The sequence below is a fragment of the Pipistrellus hanaki genome (assembly GCF_964339955.1).
Source record: "Pipistrellus hanaki genome assembly, chromosome: 1".
Taxonomy (NCBI): Eukaryota; Metazoa; Chordata; class Mammalia; order Chiroptera; family Vespertilionidae; genus Pipistrellus; species Pipistrellus hanaki.
Window position 1 is genome coordinate 54,588,201 of NC_140503.1, and position 17,588 is coordinate 54,605,788.

Below are 17,588 nucleotides of genomic sequence, written 5' to 3' on the forward strand. Positions count from 1 at the left end.
AAGAATACTTAACAGGTAGTGCTGTGTACTTTGTATTGCATCCATTAGAGGCACATGTCTGGTTATTTTCCCTTTTTTTAATCCTCACCCGAGGATATTTTTCCATTGAGGAGAAACACATCGATTGGTTGCCTTCTGCACAAGACCCGACCAGGGCCTGGGCCAGGGAGGAGTTTGTAACTGAGGTATGTGCCCTTGACTAGAATGGAATCTGGGGACCCTTTGGTTTACAGGTCGATGTTCTATCCACTGAGCCAAACCGGCTAGGGCTGTTTTTCTTTTTTTGATGTAAGTTTGACCAATAGGTTCATGTTGTCAGCCACCTGATCTTTCAGTTGTGAAGTTCACTATCATACATTCACATAATAGTTTTAGTAGCTATTGATGATTGTTGATATAACTATATTTGTTATAATTTTTTAAAATTGATTTTTGAGAGAAGAAGGGAGAAAGAGAAACATCCATGTGAGAGAGAAGAGAAACGTAATCTGTTGTCTCCCACATGTGGCCTGACCAGGGTTCAAACCTGCAACCTCGGTATATGCCTTGTCTAGGAATCAAACTTGCCATTTTTTTTTTTTTTTGGTATATGGGATGACGCTCCAACTGAGCCACACTGGCCAGGGTGTTACAATTTTTTTTTAATTTTAAGTGACTTCTCCTTAAATGCCTGTTTTAAGTTTGGCAACTGGAGGCAAAATTCAGAGAAGTTAAAATTAGTTTAGTATATGGGCATCTATGGCTGTCTATGGGATTTGAACTGAGTCATTTATGTGAATTTATATAAAAGAACTTATGAGTGTCACTGTTGCAATTACTAGATTAGTTGAATATGAGTGAAATGTTTGACTTGGAGAATTAGACATATTCTAGTTTATCTTATAAAATGACTGATTCTAACTTGAATTAAATTATTACTTTTAAAATATATATATTTTAGTGCTTTTTTACAGAGAGGAAGGGAGAGGGATAGAGTTAGAAACATTGATGAGAGAGAAACATCAGCTGCCTCCTTCACACCTCCTACTAGAGATGTGCCTGCAATCAAGGTACATACCATTGACTGGAATCAAACCTGAGACCTTTCAGTCCGCAGGTCAGTGCTCTATCCACTGAGCAAAACCATCGAGGGCTCAGTTCGTACTTTTAATATTTTGTTGACTCTTGGGTCAGTTCATCTTGGATATAGAGAATTGGTCTGATGTTTTTTGGGAATGAGTGATTAGCTTCATGACCATTGAAGTGTTTTAGAACCTTGTTGAAGAAAATTCTGTATATGGAGGTAAATAATTCTTTGAAGTTGGTAGACTTGGCTCTTCACCTAAGCATCTTTTCCAAGTCACACTCCTTTGTGAGCATCACTTTTAAACTCTCTGACTATAGAAGGCTGCTGATAATTTTTCCTCTGCTTAACCCGAGGAGCAATGCTAGAATTAAAGTCTGTGAAACACAATATGTCCAGCTTTGCATCATAAAAACATGTTAATAGCGTAATCCAGCTGCCAAATTTCAACCTTTGGAAACCCAGCTCCTTGTGGAAAGAAGAAAAGCTTTTGAGCTAAGATGTTATCAGGAGTAGAACAACCTTGAGCCCAGAGTTCATTGATTGAAAAATTTGTACAAAGTGAGATTTAATAGGCTTGCCTACCTACTTTCCTCTGATATTTGGGAATGGGAATGATAGAAGGAAAGTTATCTTGAGAAATAGACTGTTGCCGAGACTGGTTTGGCTCAATGGATAGAACGTCGGCTTGGGGACTGAGGGTCCCGGGTTCGATTCCGGACAGGGGCATGTGCCTTGGTTGCGGGCATATCCCCGGTGGGGGCTGTGCAAGAGGCGGCTGATCGATGACTCTCTCTCATTGATGTTTCTAACTCTCTATCTCTCTCCCTTCTTCTCTGTACAAAATCAATAAAATATATTTAAAAAAAAAAAAAAAAAAAAAAGAAACAGACTGTTGCTATGAGGAGACTGGAGAAGGATTAACCAGTCTAGAAATATTGGACTATAAATTACACTTTAGTATGACACAGTGATCTTCTTTGTCTTGAGTATAATTTACCTTACCCAATACCCAGAATGTACTTTTGACTAAGAAGAGTTTAATAGGCTTTAGACAAATTTTCATATTAGGTAACATTAGCATTTAGTTGGGGCCATTGCTCTAAATTCTTTACATATGACAATTGCATATAGTACTCTCAAGAAATCTGTGAGTTACTTTACTGTTTTCCCCTTTATCCTCCTATATAATAAAGAAGTAATATGCAAATTGACTGTCACGCCCAAACAAAGATGGCTGCCTATGACCAGGCTGGCAGAAGGGTTAGTGAGGGATGACCAAATGACTGAACAGCAGGCTATGTGGGGCAACCAGGCGGGCAGGGGGGGTTAGTGAAGGATGACCAAACAACTTTACAGGGGGCTAAATTGGGTAACCAGGCCCAATCCCCGGGATCGGGCCTAAACCAGCAGTTGGACATCCCCAAGGGGTCCCAGATTTGAGAGGGTGCAGTCTGGGCTGAGGGGACCCCCTTTCTCCCCCAGCTGCATGAATTTTGTGCACCAGGATGCTAGTTATTTATATAAGGAACAGAGAACCAAGGTCATAAGGCTAATAAGTGGTAGTGTAGGTGTTGACTTGCCAAATTACAGAATTGGGACAAGGGTCTTTGGTATTCTGGGACATGAATATGTATATTTGTAAGATCTCAGATGATAGGTATTCAGGTCACTGGAAAATGTGTTACCTTTAAAAAATTATACTTTCCTCAAATGCTATAAAACGTAGAAGAATTATATTTATTCCCAAATGTGTATGTAATAACCTTAGGATAGGTTATTCACAAATCAATTGTATACATTGTATTTTGACAAAGTGCAGAGACATTAGTCTGAATAGATTTTTAGTAGATTGGAAAAGTCACTAAAAGAAACTAAATAGATTTTTGTGATGGGTACTCCTTTTTTTTTTAATCCTCACTTGAGGATACTTTCCCATTGATTTTTAGAGAGAGTGGAAGGGATTGGGGGAGAGAAATGTTGATGTGAGAGAGACACATTGATTGTCTCTTGCACGTGCCCCGCGTTGGGGCCAGAGATCAAGCCTACAACCAAGGTAGATGCCCTTGACCGGAATCCAACCCGGGACCCTTCAGTCTGCCTGCTGATGCTCTATCCATAAACCGGCTAGGGCTGTGATGGGTACTTTTCAATAAAAACCTTAGAAACCTATGATGAATGTATCAACAAGATTGATCATCACACTAAGGGATAGAGAGTAGGTTGATATGTTTTACTCACAATATGAATGCTCAAATTTTGTAATAGAGAATGTCCTAATAATATTTTCTTTAGATTTCTTTCTCAGATTAATTTTTTTGTGGCATCATCTGAAAACTTCAACAGTTGTATTAGGTTTTAATTGATTCAAAACAACAGTTGTATTGAATTAGCTATGTGTGATGGATTCAATTAATTTAACAGATTCTGTTGCTTTGGGGAAAATATTTTAACAAAGATGGGAATAAAAGTGAAGAATTTAAGTTGTACTATTTGACTGCAAGTACATAACACTTTGAAATAAATTTATATAATTGGAGTTCTTTGGTAATTGTATTTTTTGTTATGGATTTCAGATATCTCTAAAAGTTGATAGATCAATCATAATATAGCAGACATACATGTACCTACTACCCAGTAGGGGCCATGCAGGAGGCAGATGATCGATGTTTCTCTCTCATCAATGTTTCTAACTCTATCCTCCTCTCTTCCTCTCTGTGAAAAAAAATTAATAAAATATATTTTATTTTTTATTTTTATTTTTTTAATAAATCTTTATTGTTCATATTATTACAAATGTTCCCCCCACACACACTCCATTGCTCCCCTCCACCAGGTTCCCACCCCACCCTCTGCCCTTTTCCCACCCCCCATTGTCCTCATCCATAGGTGCACAGTTTATATTCAGTCTCTTCCCACATCCCCCTCGCCCCTTTTCCCCAAGAATTGTCAATTCACTCCCCTTCCATACCTCTGATCTATTATATTCAAAAGTTAATATTGTTCATCAGTTTTTGTTTTTGTTTTTAATTTTCTTGGTTTTTAGATTCACTTGTTGATAGTTACGTATTTGTTGTTCATAGTTTTTATCTTTATTTACTTTCTCTTCCGAAAGAACCCCCTTCAGAAATTCATATAATTCTGGTTTGGTGGTGATGAACTCCTTTAGCTTTTTTTATTTTATTTTATTAGTGAAGCTCTTTATCTGGCCTTCGATTCTGAGTGATAGCTTTGCTGGGTAGAGTATTTTTGGCTGTAGGTTCTTACTATTCATCACCTTGAATATTTCTTGCCATTCCCATCTGGCCTGCATGGTTTCTGTTGAAAAATCAGCTGACAATCGTATAGGTGCTCCTTTATAGGTAACTACCTGCTTTTCTCTTGCTGCTTTTAATATTCTCTCTTTGTCTTTTGCTCTTGGAATTTTAATTATGATTTGTCTTGGTGTCGTCCTCTTTGGATTCCTTTTGTTTGGAGTTCTATGCGCTTCCTGGACTTATAAGTCTAATTCTTTCACCAGGTGGGGGAAGTTTTCTGTCACTATTTCTTTCAGTATGTTTTCGATATCTTGCTCTCTTTTTCTGGGACCCCCATAATTCTGATGTTGGTTTGCTTGAAGTTGTCCCAGAGGTTTCTTATATTATCTTCAATTTTCTGGATTCTCTTGCATTCTAGCTTCTGTGGAGGAGTGTCTTCTGGCTCTTTATGTTCCAAATCTTTGACTTGATTCTTGCGATCTTCCATTCTGTTTTTAGGACTCTGTATAATATTTTTTATTTCAGACAATGTATTCTTTATTTCTTGTTGATCCCTTATTATTTCTTGTTGATTCCTTATTAATTCTAGTTGATCCCTTTTCATATCCTCATAGGCCTTATCGACCTTTTCTAGGAAATTTTTGAAAAACCTTATAAGTGTAGATTTGAACTCTATATCGTCGCTTTTTGTCCTCCATTTCTTTCGTTTGTGATCTATTTCATTGTCTCAGCATTTTCGCAGCTTCCCTGATGGGGCGGGGTTTCAGGGTGGAGCCTACAGCCTTGGCTTCCGTCAGCCCCGCCCTATGGGGCTCCTGAGTCTCAGTATTCCCTAGGGTCTTTTAGTACTCACTGCAAGCACCTCTGAGAGTAAGGTGCCCTCGATTTTTGCCTGCTACCAAACAGTCTAGGCTCTCCCCCAATGAGCCCGGAACTGGGGTTCAGTTCTGTTGGAAGTGGAGTTGGAGGTGGTGTTCAGAGCAGTCTGGAGCCCATCTCCTTCCCGCCAGGGCAATCCCGCGGCATAGCCAACCGTTCCTTCACTGCGCGCAATGTGCGCGCCTCCGGGGGCTCTGCCTTTCGCTGCTCCTCTGGGATTACGCCTCACAGTCCCTGCTCCCTCTGTTTGAGCCTGGGTCCCCAGGGTCTGGCCTAGAACTGGGGTTCAGCGCTGTCGGGTCTGGGGTTCAACACAGTCAGAGCTTTTATCTCCTTCCTGCTAGGGAACACCAGCCAGGCACTCAGCTGCCCCTCCTCTCCGGCTCCGTCCTCTCTGCGCCCGCCTTGTGTCTCTGTACCTTAGGCTTTTGCAGCTCCTCCGCTCTTCCTTCTGGTTTTCTCCTTGCTTCTCGTTGTAGGATTTCCAGTCAGTCGACTTTCCTGTAGTTCTGGGTAATGTCCATTTTATATTTTAGTTGTATTTTATTTAAATTGTTGTGTGCGTCTGTGGCTAGTTGTATTTTATTTAAGTTGTTGGGTGCAGCTGTGTGCAGCCATCTTGGATTCTCTCTAATAATAAAATATTAGCTAGACTTTAATAAAAGTCTAGCTAAGACTTTCTCAAGAATACCTGAGGAAGAAACTACTGTTTGAGCTAAATTGAGGTTCGCCATTTTTTAGACTGTGTCTAGTCTTCAATTATTTAATATCTTGGACTCCATCATATGCTATGATAACAGTTGTTTATACTTCTATTTTCTTTTTTAAAAATATATTTTATTGATTTTGTACAGAGAGGAAGGGAGAGAGATAGAGAGTTAGAAACATCGATGAGAGAGAGTCATCGATCAGCTGCCTCTTGCACACCCCCTACTGGGGATATGCCCACAACCAAGATATTGTACATGCCCTTGACCGGAATCGAACCCAGGACTCTTCAGTACCGAAGCCGACGCTTTATCCACTGAGCCAAACCGGTCTCGGCTACACTTCTATTTTCTATCCCACAAATCTGAGGCCATATTGGGCTGTTAAACAATCAGGGTAACAACTACCGTGGGTTAGCAGGAAAATAGAAGGAACAGAAAATAAGATGGAATACACAATACTTTAGCAACTCTGTCATTCACAGAGGCTTTTCAACAGTGTCTTTAAAACCCTATCAGAGGATTCACATCTGAACTATTGATAATTTCATTTCAGTAGTTAGGTAGTTGGCAGCCAATTAAGAGTTTGCATAGAACTTCAGAATAAGGGATTGTAAGAGTGCCAGATAGTCAGATAAGTTGGACTCTGGAAGAGGAAGTTAGTGCCTGCATATTTCAACATTTTACTTTGGGCTAGCTTTAATTTTTCTTTGTCATTGTCTGTGCCATTGTTGGCAGGCATTTTGACCTATGTACAGATTTATCACATAACTTGAAGTTTCTAGGTCTGTAGTATTTAATTTTTTAAGCATATGCATTTTATTAGTAGCCAAACCCCTTTTTAATTTGCCCTTTCTTTAGAGTATAGGTCACATTTTCTGTTTTTTTCTTATATCTAATAATTTGATTATACAGTAGACGTTGTAAATGTAACCTTGAGTCTGTGGGTTCTGTTAAAGTATTTGCTATGAACTGAATGTTTGTGTTATCCCCCCCAAATTAAGTATTGTTCCCCCAGAATTAACCCCCAATGTGATGTTATTTGGAAATGGAGCCTTTGGGAAGGTAATTATTATGATTTGATGAGGTCATGAAGCTATGGCCCTTGTAAGACACTAGAGAACTTGCTCTCTCTTTCCACTGTGTGAGGACACAAGTGAAAGGACAGCTGTCTGCAACCCAGGTAGAGCACACTCACCAGACACTAACCCTGCTGGCACCTTGATCTTAGATTCCAGTTTCTAGAACTGTGAAAAAATGAAATTTGGTTGTTTATATCACCTAATCATATGGTATTTGTTATGGCAGTCTGAATTGACTGTACTCACATTTTAAACTCTGTCTCCTTCAAATATCTGCTCAGTTGTTTTATTCTTTTAAAAAACATTTTTATTGATTTTAGAGAGGGAGGGAGAGAGAGAGAGAGAAAAATCAATGATGAGAATCACTAATCGGCTGCCTCCTGCACACCCCCTACTGGGGATTGAGTCTGCAACAGGGCGTGTGCCTTGACCAGGAATCAAACTGTGACCTTCTGTTCATAGGTCGACGCTCAACCACTGAGCCACATCTCAGCTGTGCAGTTGTTTTATTCTTTTTTGTTTTGTTTTTTGTTTAAAGTATTACAATAGTTGTACATATATCTCCTTTTTTTTTTAAAAGTATATTTTATTGATTTTTTTACAGAGAGGAGGGGAGAGGGATAGAGAGTTAGAATCATCGATGAGAGAGAAACATCGATCTGCTGCCTCCCTCACACTTCCTACTGGGGATGTGTCCGCAATCAATGCACATGCCCTTGACTGGAATCGAACCTGGGATCTTTCAGTCCGCAGACCCATGCTCTATCCACTGAGCCAAACCTGTTTTGGCCATATGTCTCTCCCCCCCCACCCCCCAATTGACCTTTCCCCAGCATTCCCTACTCTGCCCCCCCACCAGTGTCTTGGTGTCCGTTGGTTATGCTTATATGTATGCATACAAGTCCTTCGGTTGATCTCTTACCCCCCCCCCCCCCACCCCAGCCTTCCCGCTGTAATTGACAGTCTGTCTGATGTTTCTCTTCCTCTGTATCTTTTTGTTCATCAGGTTATAATGTTCTTTATTATCCATAAATGAGTGAGATCATGTGGTACTTTTCTTTCACTGACTGGCTTATTTCCACTTAGCGTTAATGCTCTCCAGTTCCATCCATGCTGATGCAAATGGTAAGAATTCCTTCTTTTTTATAGCAGCATATTATTCCATTGTGTAGATATACCATAGTTTTCTAATCCACTCATCTGCTGATAGTTGTTTCCAAATTTTAGCTATTGTAAATTGTGCTGCTATGAACATAGGGGTGCATATATTCTTTCTGATTGGGGCTTCTGTTTTCTTAGGATCTATTCCTAGGAGGGGACTATTGGGTCAAATGGCAGTTCCATTTTTTAATTTTTGAGGAAACACCATACTGTTTTCCACAGTGGCTGCACCAGTCTGCATTCCCACCAGCAGTGCAGGAGGGTTCCTTTTTCTCCACAACCTCTCCAGCACTTTCATTTATTGATTTGTTGATGATAGCCATTCTGACAGGTGTGAGATGGTATCACATTCCTGTATTGATTTGCATCTCTTGGATGTTTAGTGACTTTGAGCATGTTTTCATATGTCTCTTGGCCTTCTGAATGTCCTCTTTTGAAAAGCGTCTATTTAAATCTATTGCCCCCCCCCTTTTTTTTATTGGATTGTTTATCTTTCTTTTGTGAAGTTGTATGAGTTCCTTATAAATGTTGGAGATTAAACCCTTATCGCTGATAACATTGGCAAATATGTTCTCCCATGCAGTGTGCTTTCTTCTTGTTTTATTGATGGTTTCTTTTGCTGTGCAGGAGCTTTTTATTTTGAGGTAGTGCCATTTGTTTATTTTCTCCTTAGGCTCTCTTGCCCTAGGATCTGTGTCTGTAAAGATATTGCTATGGCCCTAACTGGTTTGGCTCAGTGGATAGAGTGTCGTCCTGTGGACTGAAAGGTCCCGGGTTTGATTCTGGTTCAAGGGCATGTACCTTGGTTGTGGGCACATCCCCAGTAGGAGGCATGCAAGAGGCAGCTGATCGATGTTTCTCTCTCATTGATGTTTCTAACTTTCTATCCCTCTCTCTTCCTCTCTGTAAAATATCAATAAAATATATATTTTTTAAAAAGATATTGCTACGACATATGTCTGCAATTTTTCTGCCTTTGGAGTCTTGTAGGATTTTAGTGGTTTCCAGTCTTACGTTCAAGTCCTTTAGCCATTTTGAGTTTGTTTTTGTGTATGTTATAAGTTGTGATCTAGTTTCATTTCTTTGCATGTATCTGACCAAACTTCCCAGCACCATTAAAGAGATTGTTTTGACTCCATTGTGTGCTCTGCCTTTGTCAAATATTGAGTATAATGGCTTGGGTCAGTTTCTGGGCGCTCTATTCTGTTCCGTTGGTCTATATGTCTGTTCTTGTGCCAGTACCAGGCAGTTTTGAGAACCGTGGCTTGTAATATAGCTTGATGTCTGGTATTGTGATCCTTCCAACTTTGTTGTTCTTTCTCAGGATAGTTGTGGCTAAATGGGGTATTTTTAAAAATTTTTTTATTCCAGATGAATATTTGGAAAGTTAGAGCCAGAGTATGTGTGTGAACTCGCAACTTTTTTGCCCTGGCACTGTGCTCGACTCTGCTCATGTCTCTGTGCACATCTTATTCCTCTGGAACAGCGTAGCTGGTTTACTGTTAAAGCTTCAGGCTCCCTTTTTGTGCCCAGCCAAGCTATGAGTTGATTTCTAGATTTCCCTTCTGTCAGAAGCCCTGTGGACCCACTTCCACATTTGCAGACTATCCTGGCCCCAATGTCCGTGGATTTTGTGGGGCACAGACTTCCTCTGAACCTTTAGATTCTGGTGCATGCGTTTTCTCCCTTCAGCCTGGATGGCAGACCTCACCTTTCTCTGGGCGAAATCTGACCTTTCCATGAGAAGGTGCAGAGCTCATCCAAGTCCGCATATTTGCGCAGCTGGTCCTGGGGTGTTGTGATTGTAGGGTCCAGACAGGTATCCAGTTCTTTCTGGTGAGGGTAAGGTTAGGCTTCTGATCACAGCCACTCTCCCCTTCAAGATGCCGCTGTCTCTGTAACAGAACCGGTTCCGGGAGAGATTTCAGCAGCAGTAGAGGCTGCCAGGTCAGGGGAGCCCAGTCCGGCAGTCCCCAACAGTCCCTTGGAATATACCGTATTTTCCGGCGTATAAGACGACTTTTGAAATGGAAAAAAGTCAACCGAAAATCGGGGGTGGTCTTATACACCGAGTATATCCCGAAAATCGTCCGGATATGCCGCTAAACGAATTTTCCAACTCGATCCTGCACCTATCATTGCAAGGCTGCTTGGACCGCCTCTCTAGCTCAGCCAATCCAAGCAGGCTTTTTATGCATGCAAATTACACATGTTCTGTACCCGAAGCTACAATATACTGTGTTCTAGTAAAAAGCCTGCTCAGATTGGCCAGAGTCAGAGAGGCGGTCTATTATAACTTTTGAACTTTTGCTTGTTGTGATTGGCTCACCGTGGTACATACAGTTGCAGCACAGGAACATTCTGTGTAGCCAAAGCTGCTGTATCAGGACACATACAGTGAGTTAAAAGGTACCGTAATAGAACATTCTGTGTGTAGCTGAAGCTACAGTACTATATAACCCCGGCCTAAAAGATTAGTGGGTGTACAACAAATGGCTGGTAGAAAAGAACCCATCATGGCTCCAGCAAGAAGAAGGAAATTTGAAGCCAGTTTCAAACTGAAAGTTGTAAACTTTGCCAAGGAACACAATAACTGTGCTGCGGCAAGACAATATGGAGTAATAAAAAAGATGGTCCGAGACTGGAAAGCAAATGAAGATGCATTAAAGAGTATGACAAGGAGTAAGTGTGCATTAAGAAGAGGCACCCCTTATTGGCCAGAACTCGAAAAGCATGTAGTAGACATGGTTCTTGAACATCGTCAAAATGGTTATGTAGTGACATGAAACAAAATACGTATGTTTGCACTTCAGTGGGCCAAATCTAATCCAGATAACAGCAAAGGATTTAAGGCCACTGTATCCTGGAGTACTAGGTTCTTGGAAAGGCACAATCTGGTACTGAGGCAAAAGACCAAAATTGCACAAAAATTACTTGCAGATCTTGACGGCAAAGTAAGTCTTTTCCATCAATATGTAATACAACAGCGCAAGAAACATGGCTATGCATTAAGTCAGATCGGAAATATGGATGAAACTCCTATAAATTTCGATATGGTTGGAAATAAAACTGTTAATCCAAAAGCTGCAAAAACAGTGTTGATTAAAACAACAGGACATGAGAAGTCCAGTTTTACAGTGGTACTAGCATGTACAGCTGATGGTGCCAAACTAAGACCAATGATTATTTTTAAAAGAAAAACAATGCCGAAAATCAAGTTTCCTGTTGGAGATTTTGTACAAGTGAATGAAAAAGGATGGATGGATGAAGAAGGGGTAAAGCTATGGCTTGATAATGTATGGAGTAGGCGACCAGGTGGACTTCGTCAAGAACGTAGCCTACTGGTGTGGGATATGTTCAGGGCTCATTTAACTACCAGCACAAAGAACAGGCTGGCAAGAATAAACACAGATGCGGCAGTTATTCCTGGAGGATTGACATCATTGGTACAGCCACTGGATGTGTGCCTAAACAAGCCATTTAAAGATCGCATTAGAGAATAGTGGAATTAGTGGATGGTTAGCGGTGAAAAGTTATTCACAAAAGGAGGAAACATGCGTGCGCCACAATTGGATGTTTTGTGTAACTTTGTCATAAAAGCCTGGAATGATATTACTGAAGAAACAGTAATCAGGTCTTCAAGAAGTGTGGAATATCAAATTCTTTGGACGATATGGAGGATGACTTCTTGTGGCAAGATGAAGGGGAAGCTGAAGCCACACCATCTGATTCGGAATTTGATCCATTTGATGACTGTCTTACAAATGTACCACAAGAGGTCATTGATGAACTTACGATGTCAGAAGAAGAACATGATGAGGATTTTGAAGGATTTTAAGCTCACAATGCTCCTCTGCCTAGAAAAACCTCTTATCATCCCAGTCACAAACAAGCATTTTCTGCAAGTTCTTCATGTAATTTTCTTTCCAGATGATGCCATCATTGTTAATGTTCTCTTTTGGATTTCTTGTTTCTTGGTCAAGTTCATGGCATTGCCATTTGTGAAGAGACCTTCCATTTATCGTATCAATGTACGGTATATTACGTATGTTCGAAAAATGTCATTCATTAAAAATTTAATTAAAAAAACGAACTGGTGTTGCCTTGGAAGTGGGGGGTAGTCTTATACAGCGAATATAGGCCTAAACCTATGTTGTTGTTTTTTTTTGTTTTGTTTTTTTAATATATTTTATTGATTTTTTACAGAGAGGGAGAGAGAGGGATAGAGAGTTAGAAACATCAATGAGAGAGACTCATCGATCAGCTGCCTCTTGCACACCCCCTACTGGGATATGCCTGCAACCAAGGTACACGCCCTTGACCGGAATCGAACCCAGGACCCTTCAGTCCCCAAGCCGACGCTCTATCCATTGAGCCAAACCGGTCCCGGCTAAACCTATGTTTTAACTGTAAATTTAGGGGGTCGTCTTATACACCCGATTGTGTTATACGCCGTAAAATACGGTAGCTGTCCCTCACTCACTGTACACTCCCCGTACGTCCACACACTCCTTTCGTTCTCTCATTCACACACTATCTTGCAGCCTGTCTTCCTGTCGGCAGCCATCTTCGATCTCCCTGTTTTATTCTTAATTGGATTGCTTGGAGTCTGCCTCATATATATATATACTTCATGGGTCAGCCTGAGATTTGAGCAGTTAATGTGAAGCATTTAGGGTTCCCTTTCAGTGACTCTATTTTGCAGGATTATTTTTCCCACTATATTCCAGCTACTGTTGTCATCTTGAGTTTGGTATTCTGGTTCTTCAAGCCAGTAAAACTGAGATTTCTATTGGAGTGTTAACTGCTCAGTACATGTAAGTGGTTCCTGTCTTCATGCAGAAAAACTTTAAAAAATGGGAGACTCACTTTGTGCTGTTCCTTTTTTCACATATGGACCCACCCAATTGCTGCCTTCTTTTGATTGCTTTCAGTGCCACTAAGTAGTCATTTTAAAAATTTTATGTTGTCCAGAATTTATAGTTGTCAGTAGGAAGGTTAGTACTCCCATGGAACCTTCATATGTGGGTGCACCTTTCTAATGTTAATACAGAGTCATAGAGTGTATTTAGTTGTAAAAATATATTTATTTCCACATGTTACTTTGAAGTAGAATTTTAATCCCCCTCCCCCAGTTTTTTCCATCAACATTTAAGCAAGAAGGGTGTGCTGGTATTGATTTGGTTAGAGGGTTATTTATAACGTATGTGTGTCTATTCCTAGTAGACAGGAAGAATTTATAATTTATAAAATTTTGAGGCATTGTTGGGAGTTTAACTCTGTGCTGCCAGGTGCTGTGCTAAAACACCTTGCATGGATTATTTTGTTTAATCTTCAGAGCGATATTTGTAGATAGGTACTACTCTAATTTCAGATAAACACATTTCAGAAATTTGCTTAAGGTTGCATAGATATTGAACAACAGAGGTAGAATTCTAACTTGGGTTAATCTGACACCAGCATCTCTTTAACCACTGAAGTTGACTAAGTTTTCTCTCTTGTGTTAACATTTTGTGATTATAATTCGTTTTTACTTTACCAGAACATTTAAGTTTAGAAATTTTCAGATTTATGTTTGTAGTGTGCCATCTGTTGGTAAGATTCAGTAATGCAGCTTGGCCAAAGGAGGAGTATAAATTTAGGAATTTATGTGTATGTGTACTAGTATTTATAATCCAGGGCACATTTAATTGGGTAATGATAATAGATCCCTTGACCGGAATCCACACTGGGATCCCTTGGTCTGCCGGCAATGCTCTATCCACTGAGCCAAACCAGCTAGGGCTTAGCTGTGTTTCTTAATCTTTACCTGAGAATATGTTTATATTGATTTTAGAGGGAGAGAAAAAGAGAAGAGAGGGGGAGATGGGGGGAGAGAGAGAGATGGCTGAGAGGGAGAAATACTGATCAGTTGCCTCCAGTATGTGCTCCGGTTGGGGATCGAACCCACAATCTTTTGGTGTATGGGATGATGCTCCAACCAGCTGAGCCACCTGGCAGGACTCAACTATGTTTTTAGGCAACATTTTTATAATGTGGGTAAATTAGATGTGGGTTATGAAACTAAATATCTAGCAATAGGGAAGTCATAGCTTTGAATTTTCCTGTGTATGTGGTGACTCCTGTAATTGGGCATATCCCTTGTCGGGGCCTTGGAAGCTATGTCTAGGAGGTTGTATTGAGGAATATTGGCTTTTGAGGGGCATGAGGTCAGGCAGATCCTGTATCTTCTCAATGTGTATCTTGTCATCTTGTACTTGAGCTCTCAGCTGCATGGTTGATCCTAGGATTCCTTTGTTAGCAACCTGTGACCCCGAACTGTTTTTCTAAGATGCTGGTGCAAGTGCGGCCTATGGTATTATGGGATTCTTTTATTTTTTATTTATTTTATTGATTTCAGATAGGAGGAGAGAGGGAGAAAAAGAGAGAGAGAAGTATCAGTGATGAGAGAGAATCATCCATCAGCTGCCTCCTACACCCTTTCCTAGGGATCGAGCCTGCAACCTGGGCATGTGCCCTGATCAGGAATCAAACCATGCATGACCTCCTGGTTCATGGGTGAATGCTCAACAAGTGTGCCACATTGGCTAGGTGGTATGATAGGATTCTTTATCTCCAGTTGAGCCAAAGAATAACCCCTTGGTGAGCTTTGTATTCTTGTGTCCTTCAATTATTGTACAAAGCAATTTATAAATATCCACTATCTTTAGGAAATTTACATTTGAAAATACATGCTTCAAGGTATTTTATAAGTATAAACTTACAGTATAATAGAAGGCCATTTCTGAAATTTTCTACCTCAGATCTAGCCTGGAACCAACTACTTCTCTGAATAAGGGGTGATGCCCAACCAATTGAGGCACACTGGCCAGGGCACCAAATTAGACAGATGATGATGGCTTGGATCAGAATGGTAGCAGTGGAGGATGAAAAAGTGTTGATTCTAAGTATGGTTTTGCTCACAGGTTTTGCTCATGGGAAAATATATATATATATATATATATATATATATATATATATATATATATATATATATGAATGAAGAAAATATCAAGGATATCACTAAGATTTTTATAAATATAAAAATAGAACTGTCCATTCATTGAGGTGTGGAAGACTGAATGAGAAATGAGGGTGAAAGAGGAGTTCAGTTTTGGCCATGTTAACTTTGAGATGCCTATTGGACTCAAAATAAAGCTGTTGAGTTGACAGTGGATATATGAGTATGGAGTTGAGGAAAGGATCTGGCATGGAAGTATAAATTGTAAGTCAACCAATATATTGATGGTAAACTAGATGTGAGTAATAAAAGAGTGAATATAATTGGAAAAAAGAAATCCAAATATTGGGGAGAAGAGGAATAAGCAAGGAGAAACAAAGGAATGGCCAGTGAAAGGAATAAAATAAAACTATCTGATGAAGATGTCTCAGAAAGATGAGAATGATCAACTTCTGTTAAATGCTGTTGATATATCAATAAAGATGAGTCCTGAAAGTGGACTCCTGGGTTTAGAGGAAGTCATTGGCTTGAAAACTTGACTGGAATGGGTTTTAGAAAATCTGGGAGAAGAAAAGAGGGAAAATCTTTTCCTAATAAAATTTGCTATAGATGGAGGCAGAAACATGGAGTATTAGCTTGAGAGGGAAGTGTAGTCAAGCAAAAGTTTGTGTTTTGTTTTTTAAATGTGGAGAACAGAATATTTCATGTTGATGGGAATGAATTAATAAAGAAGGAGAAAAATTAAGGAAGAATTGGTAGAGCGTGTTCTTTAGTTAGTGAGTGGTAGGGGATCTAGAGCACATACGGATCTGTTGTAGTTAAATAGGAGCACAGTTATAGGAAAAAAGGCAGAGTATGGGGTATAGATACTCATTGGTGGGTAGATGTGATAGAAGTTTGTAAACATTTTTTTCTTCAATTTTTCTTTGTAAATGTGAAGTGATTCTATTTAAAGGGGAACCATTGACTTAGGAAATTGACATTTTTAAGTGACAGGTGGAAGTTTGGAGCTAGAATTGGAGAATTTGGGAGATAAACTAATGTTTATCATTACATTACCTGAATAATTTTAAAGGAGTTCACAAAACTTCACCCATAATAATTTTGTCCAGAATATCTCTTCTAGATGTTTCCTTTTGGCTTTTCTTTTTTGTACTGTTCTGGTGAGATATAATACTGTATATGTCTACATCTGAATGTATATAGGATGGAACCCAAGATCTTTATCCTAATTTATGGAGTTTTGCCTATCTCAGTACATGTCTCATTCCTTTTTAATCATTTACCCATAGCAGGATACACAGTGTAAGGATTCAGGCAAAAGTCTAAGTAGTGGTATAAAACATTAAATTTTAATTGTCCTTTAAGTATGAAACAATTTTGTATTTACAACTAGAGGCTTGGTGTCTGAAATTCGTGCACAGGGTGTGTGTGTGTGTGTGTGTGTGTGTGTGTGTGTGTGTCCCTCAGCCCAATCTGCACCCTCTCCAATCTGGGAGATCTCTCTCACAATCCAGGACTGTTGGCTCCCAGCTGCCTGCCAGCCTGGTCACCCCTAACTGTCCTCGCTTGCCAACCTGGTTGCCCCTAACTGCCCTCCCCTGCAGGCCTGGTTCCCCCAACTGTTCTCCCCTGCAGGCCTAGTTTCCCCCAACTGCCCTCCCCTGCCAGCTTGGTCCCCCCAACTGTTCTCCCCTTCAGGCTTGATCACCCACAACTGCCCTCCCTTGCAGGCCTAGTCCCTCCCAACTGCCCTCCCCTGCTGGCCTTCCTGTGGTGGCCATCTTTGAACACATGGGGGTGGCCATCTTGTGTGTCGGAGTGATGGTCAATTTGCATATTACTCTTATAGAGGATTATGTAGGATTTTTTTATTTGGGAGTATGTTTATTAAAGCTGGGACAGTGAAACAAAGGGAGAGCTTAGGATAGAAGAAGCAACAGGAGAGAACCTAGGCATGCTCTGCTTTGGCTCCCTATAACTGTTAAAGAAGTAAGTCATGGTGGGGCTGCTGTTAGCACACTTAAAAGTCAGAGCGAATGGAACCTTGGGGACAGGTTTTAGGGTAAGTCCAGGATGAGTTACCACTGCCCAATGCTCCCCTAGTTGCAAGCCTTCTGAGGACTCTTAGAATTTAGGAGAAAAAAAGTAAAGATGCACGACTAAGAGGAAAGAAAGGGTGGGCATCCTCTAGAAAGAGCCACCGAAAGGTTTTATTTTTTTTAGTTAATCTGATAATCACTGTGAATTGCCTTTTCAATGATTACATCAGCCCCTCTTGAAGTTTTTGGCTCATAGTAGGAATCTAAAACTTAATTTCCCTCCTTTCTGTTTATTTGAAGTAACAGTATCTGCATACACTGTAGATATCATAATGTAAATTACACTGGACTTAAATGGGATGATTCTAATATTTTAGGTGTGCTGTCATCAGGAAGC

General features: G+C 40.1%; 1 protein-coding gene across 1 annotated transcript in view; it reads left to right on the plus strand.

Annotated features, from left to right (window-relative positions):
• TRPM7 (transient receptor potential cation channel subfamily M member 7) overlaps positions 1-17,588 on the plus strand; it is a 114,973-nt gene that overhangs the window by 6,192 nt on the left and 91,193 nt on the right. The window lies entirely within an intron of this gene.